The following is a 6,718-nucleotide window of genomic DNA, read 5'->3' on the forward strand; positions in this document are numbered from 1 at the left end:
GCAGTTGTTTCATGGCAGAGGAGTCTCTGTCCCCCCTTTTGCCCCATCCTCTTGCCTTTGCCAGCACATTCCAGGGTTGTACTCAGAGACTGTAAGTTGCCCTGTTATTCCAGCTAAATTGCCCTTGAAACCAAGTCTGATGAGGTCTTTTGGGGAAGGGGACATTCACATTAAGAAGCAGGGACTGTAAATGGGTTTGAAGTATTTCACTGCTGTGTTTCTCCAGCCAAAGTGAATTTTCACTTAGGAGGTGGACTACTGGCACCCAGACTGATTTCCTAATGCCCTCTTGTAGTTTCTGGTTCATCAGCTTCCTTGGCTTTTGACTTCATTGCTTTTTATTGCAATGATTCCCAAGGGGGACCATGTCCTTGGCATTTTCCATTCCTACTCCCTTCTGTGTGGTATGTGGGGAAAGATATCTAGTGTCCAGCTTCCCACAGGATGCCAGACTCTGTCCACTGTGTTGCTGACTGTGGTGGCCCAGTGTCTGAGCAGAACACATGGAGAACATCACGCTTTCTGAAGTGCATCTTCAGTGCATCTTTACCTTCTCCATCAGATTCTGACTTCAGTGGCCTCTAGAAAGTCCAGTTCGCAGGCTCTGTGGTTGCTATTGCAGCGATCGCATATCTGTGATCCGTTACTAAATGTGATCAGGTTTCTTCCAGTCTTTTCACAGACAGGTTGGAGTTTCAGGAGGCTGCAGATTCCTTTCAGGATGGGGCATAGCACTTGTCTTCAGCTGAGCATCAATATCCAGCCCTGGCACCACTCCAGGCATGCCTTCATCCTCAACTCAGCATGCCTAGGCATCTGTCCATGATGTCAGCTCTTCAGTCCCCTGGTATTAGTGCCTGGCCTCTTCTAAGCAAAATCCCACCCTAAATGTGGCCCAGAACTCACCCCTCACCTGCTGGTAGGAGCTGCTGGTATCTGTCACACTGGTTTTCTGTGATCTTACCAACCTTGCTGTACAAATTATTGTCCTGTCTCAGTACCCACTTCTGTTGGGATCTTTGTAACATCCCTTGAGCCTCTCCTTCCAGCCATGCCAGTGCTATAACAAGCTAAAAGACTGCAGATCAATCTGCATGTGCGGCGCAAGGTAATCCCAGCTCAACTTACTTGAACTCTTTTTTTCTCAGAGCTGATCTCCAAAGCTCTTCAGTAGGGGGCTTCTCCATGGTGACCAGGGATTGCTCAGTGTATGCACTGCAGTGAGCTGGTGGGTTCATCCCCTTCCAGAGGACGCAGTCAGCAGCTCCTTTTCTGTCTGAGCACAACCTCCTTCCTGTCTGTAGATGCTCTGTTAGCAAAGCAGCAAGCTTCTGGCTTGGCAGGATCCCTGCTCCTAGATCTGCAAGCTGTGGACTGCACTGGCCACTGAGCACAAGCAGTTCCTCCACTGCTGTGCAGAGCCACACATTTTTCTGTCCACTCTGTTCCCTTGTGTCCATTGTACATTGCTCTCAGCCAGCATGTCTCAAATGCTAGCAGCTACCACTTGTTATCAATCGTTTCTCATAACTGTTAGTCTTGTGACATTTCTTCTGTGTTAGATCTGCTTCTCAACATCTCCCCTACATGTTCTGCTTTACTACCTCCGCAGGCCCATGCTGATGCAGAGTTCCCTGCTCCGGAATCAAGTATCTATTTCTTCTCCCGTGTCTTGGCTGTAGGTAAAAAACAGTATCTCTGTACTCTCATTTTTTCTGGTGACAGCACCCATCAACACCTCTCTCAGCTGTTGTAGTGCTTCAAACACCATTCCTGGGCTGAAGAGTCTGTTCTTCCAGAAATTGTATCCCCATTTAGATAATAAAGGGGTTTCCTTTCATTTTCCCGTCTTTACTCCTGGTGGCCAGCTCTGCACACAGCCTGTTTCTCCTTCCATGCATGTGCACGGGTTTGTCTGCGATCCAGCATCCCCGGTGGTCTGGGTCCCTCCATGTTGTCCGTTTGCTCCGTTTCTAGGTGCTGATTTGTTTTCCTATTAATCTCATTCCCTCCCTTGCTGCAACTCTCCCTAGACTGACCGCTGCCAACATGTTTCATGTATCATGTGCTGCGTAATAACACAAGGGAAGGGGACCTCATGCCTGTAACCCGGTTCCCTGTAAGAGCTATTTCCAGAGGTGGCAGGTGCTGGCGGGGTTCCAGCCATGCGCTTGCCTGCTGACTTAGCTGCTCTCCCTCCAAATTGCCCCCTGTGGCACATGTCCCTCCGCACGTCCCAACCCAGTTGCTGCATGGACCATGTTCCTGCTGGGGCAGAGACTCCTGCCAGTCCCGTTTTTGGCTCTCAGCACATGCAGGCTGCTGCACGCCAGTGCCTGCTGCTGGCTGGGAGTGGAAAGCATGCCCAGCTTTCCCACCACCATGCTTTGCTTTCTCTGCTGGAGGAGCAGGGGATGGAGACTCCTGCAGTCCCCTGACGGTGCCAAGGTAGTGCCATGGTTTGGATCATGAGCTCCTTTCCAGGCAGCAGGGTTGAGCTGCAGAACAGGGAAGGGCTTGATGTTCTCCATCACTCAGCCATGCAGGTAAATCTGTGCCCTCTGCACCTGCCTGGGAAGCATCCTGCTTCCAGGCCTCCATCACAGAGGAGTAGTGCCCCAATCACTTCAGGAGGGTCCTTTCTCATGGACTGGGACCTGTCCCATGGGATCAATGAAGGCCGAGTAGGAGAGGTCCTGATGGGTGGCATTTAGCAAGGTGGGACCTATCCCTAGCCAATGCAGGCAGAGCAACCAGCGGCCCATATGCCATCCCTTGGACATCCCAGTCCAAATGCCAGGCAGGACATTTTGGGAAGTGGTGTTGCAGAGGAGGCTTTTTTATCAGGGAAAATCAGTTTATGGAGTTGCTGGTAATCATCTCTCCATCCTCATGCCACAGCTTGTTGTCCCTGCCATCTGCTGACACATTTGTTTGTGCTAAAGTTCTAGCCGTGAAGATGACTTGGGGGTTAAATATATCCCCCATCTGCTTTCTACAGCAGTCCACAGTCAGCTGGATAGGAACAGTGGAGGGGATGGCAAGGCGTGAGAGGAAGGAGAGAAATCATTAAAATCATCTTTGTCACCCAAGAAAGCATGCTGTGTTACTCTGACTGTGGTGGGAGGGGACCAGGGGACTGCCAGCCAGTCTGGTATGAAGAGACAGCGATCCTGATCAGGGCTGGGCAAGTACTGTGTTTGCTGGCTGATTTGTGGCCTAGAAAATTGCAATCCAAAACACAGTTCACATTGACCCAAAATGGTTATTTCTTTGCAATTTTCCTTATTGGCTCAAACTTCAGTTATGTCCATGAAAGTTGAGGCATTGACCTCCAGACTCTTCTCCACGTGGGCAGGACAGGCTCCTGGGAAGAGGAAAGCTGATCTGAATCCTGGGCACGGGGGGATGGGGACAGCTTCCTGTGTCCTGGGGGTGCCCCACACTCCCTGTGCTATCACAGAGGAGCCCTCAGTCCCTTCTGATGTGGGAAAGCAGCTTACCACTGGCCAATGTTACTTGGCAAGTTCAACCTGACTGGGTCAGCACTGGCACCGAATTTCCTTAAAAATTCATTATGTTTTCATGTGGGAGGAAAATTCAGCCTCCATGTGAGCTGCCCCTGCTCAGCAGCCTCCCTGCACAGCCCAGACCTCCTCCTCCAGCCACCGCAGTCCATCCTGCTCCCCTGGGGAACAGCAAAAATGACTGACACTATTAATGCATGCAGACCCAGCTGGGGCTGCAGCAACCCTGCCCGACGGTCCGGTTCCCGTATATATCACCAGGTCACGGAAGTCGCGGTATTTATAAATATTGATCCTGTCTTTGGGGAAGCTCACCAGTTCAGAGCGGGAGGTTTTTCTAAATAGCATTAAATAGAGATGCTGGAGTTATTTTTGGATCTGTCAACAGCGTGGATCTGTGTGGCTGCCCTGCGCGCAGGGCTGAGCACACCAGCCTGGTCCCACTCCCTGCTCCTGCTCCTCTCTCCCCTGGGGCTTGGTGCCTCGAGGATATTTATTTTGGGGTCTCTTTGGGCAGGACAGACCTGGAAAAGGTCTGTCTGTCACAGACTTCTTTGCAAGGGAAGTGTTTTAGCCCTCTGACTGTTTTAGCCCTGTCCCCACACACTGGGGACAGGTTGAGGACTGCCACCCACGCAGCCCTCCAGAGCTGGCTCAGGGCAGCAGTAACACTGCGCTGGCTGTACGGTATGCTCTGTTCTGATGCGTGGTACCCAGCAACAGTCACCCTCTGGGAAAAACACCACCAGCACCTCCTCTGTGCTTCCCAGGCACCTACACTGTCTGGAAAATGGAGGGAAGACTCAGAAATAGGGTGGCAAAAGGTTTCCAGGGCCTTGCAAAGCTCCAGAAAGCTTATTGGTGGGTTATGTACTGAGATAGATAGCATTTCTAATCGAGCCTGTGAATCAGCCTTGGGAGGTCTTTTACTCCAGCTGCAAAGGATGAAGAATGGCACGTGTTCTGGTGGCCTGGGACACTGCTCTTGTATGTGGAGGGTCACTGGGTGGACACATCTGGGTGGAAACCAGAGACCTTGATGTAGCCTGATCTCCTGGGATGGGGAACCTCCAGAAGAAGAAAGTGGTTCAATCATGATAAGTGGTTTCAAATTCAATCACACTGGCCAAACTCTCCATCCCTGAAGATGAGGGCTCCCATTCGGAGGTAGAGGCACATCCTACCATGGTGCTGCCAGGGTGCTGGGCCGTAAGGGCCATGTAATCCCTCAGGAGGCAGTGCTGGACGTCTTCTCTATAGCAACAATTGCTTAAATGTTTGTGTGGATAAGACTGCCCTGGCTGGGACATAATACAAATAAGAGAGAGGTAACCATAGCGGGTTAGCAGAAGCAACCAAAACCCGTGCTTGTCAATCTGGATCGCTTGGGGAGGGAGCTGTGAACCAGTAGTCTTCCTCTCTATAGAAGTTCAGAGACCTTTTGCTGTTTGCTCTGACCTGGTATCTGTGGACATTTCTTCCTGAGGCTGACCTCCTACAGGGGAGGGCAGGCATGGGGACAACAGACCAGATGGATGGTGAGCATTTTGTCATCCTCCCAGGAGAGCCTCCAGGCTGGCCAGGCCCCAGGGACAGCACAGAGCTTCTCCATCCTAGTGGGATCTGGTGGGGATTTTGACCAATAAATTGCAAAGAAGCATGGGCAGGCAGGTGCCGGAGCAGGCAGAGGAGGCTCTGGGGACAGCAAGCATCCCAGAGATCCCCACCACTTAACTCAAACCAGATAGGTATGAGCCAGCCTGCCCTCCCTTCCCAACACAGTGGGTTTGTTGCTCCAGCAGTGCCATAGCATGGGCTGGGAGCAAAGCTGGTCTGAGGAGACTCCATTCCTGGGACCAACAGGGACAAATGAAGGGCTAGTCTTGCTCTCCCCGACCCAGGGTGGATCCTCTTCTTGCATCCAAAGGGAAGAGCTGATTCTTGCACCTCTCAGCCAGCACAGGGACCTGTCAGAGGGATACCTTCCTGGAGGATTGTGCATCTCTCTAGGGGTGAGAGATCTCTGGTGAGATGGGCTTTGAAGCATAAAGTGCACTGAAAATCGTAAGGCAGGATGAGCCACTCTTACAGGCAGCCAGAGCAACCTCTGAGCTCGCACACACTCGTTCTGGTCTCTCCTTTCCTCCTGAGCTCTGCATCTCGCAGCCCCTTTTACCACCTCAACAAGGCTCTGCATCCCTTCCCAAGCAGGGAGACACATTGCTCTGTGTGTCCCCATGTGCCCCATTCTGGAGGGGAAAGCAGAAAGGCTGATCTGCAGCACTGGGCAGCACTAGCCAGGTGGTCCACTGGTGATGCACATGGCCAGCTAGGAGCAGAGAACACACCGGGCAGGTCCTTGGGTGGCTGCAGGGCTAGAGCCCTGGGCTGAGGCCATGCAGCTGTAGATGGGTACAGTCAGAGAGCTCTTGTCCCAGGCACCCTCCTGGAGGCTAACACTGGAGGCTGGAGTTGGTCTCCTGGGCTCCCCTGCCCTGCTCCAGCAAGTGGGTAGCAAGGACAGGCAATAGCTGTGTCCAGGGCTCTGTTCTGCACATGCTGCAGCAAAACCATGAACCCATTTGTCATTTCTCAGCCACTTTGCTGACTCTCAGTAAAGCTGCTGCTCTCCTGCCACAGGGCTGAGAGCCTCCCTGCCACAGGGAGAGGATCCCTGTGGGTGGGGGGCACTTAAGGGTTAGCAAAATGGAGTAACTGGGGGCAATGGAAATTCAGCCTTCGAGTGAGTCAGATGCGTGAGTCAGCGGGTCCCAAAGCACAGACAGAAGCATCCAGCCTTGTGCAGGGAGAGGTCAGCGTCCTGCTCGTGCTGCACAGGATCTGCGAGGGGACAGCCGAGGGCAGGCCTGCGTCTGCCCACATGGGATGCAGAGGTCTCAGAGCAGCAGAGCAGGGCAGAAGGGTATCTCCCCACTGACCACCCTCTGCTCCCTGGAATCTGTGGCCATGGCAAAGGGACTCTGCATGAGTCATGAACCTGGTCAGCAGGACACCTCTTTCCCTGGGAGGAGAGAGCCCCCAGGTCCCTACTTGCCTGGCATGGTTCAGCCTGCAGGAGAGAGCAGCACCTGATCAGGTGAGTCCCTTCACTGCAGTCCCTGTGCCATGGTCACTGCTTTCTGGAGTGGTTCCTCTCTGCAGCATGCACACCTGCTTTTCTGCAAAGAGCA

This window comes from Ciconia boyciana, chromosome 19 (genome assembly GCF_034638445.1).
Source record: "Ciconia boyciana chromosome 19, ASM3463844v1, whole genome shotgun sequence".
Lineage (NCBI taxonomy): Eukaryota > Metazoa > Chordata > Aves > Ciconiiformes > Ciconiidae > Ciconia > Ciconia boyciana.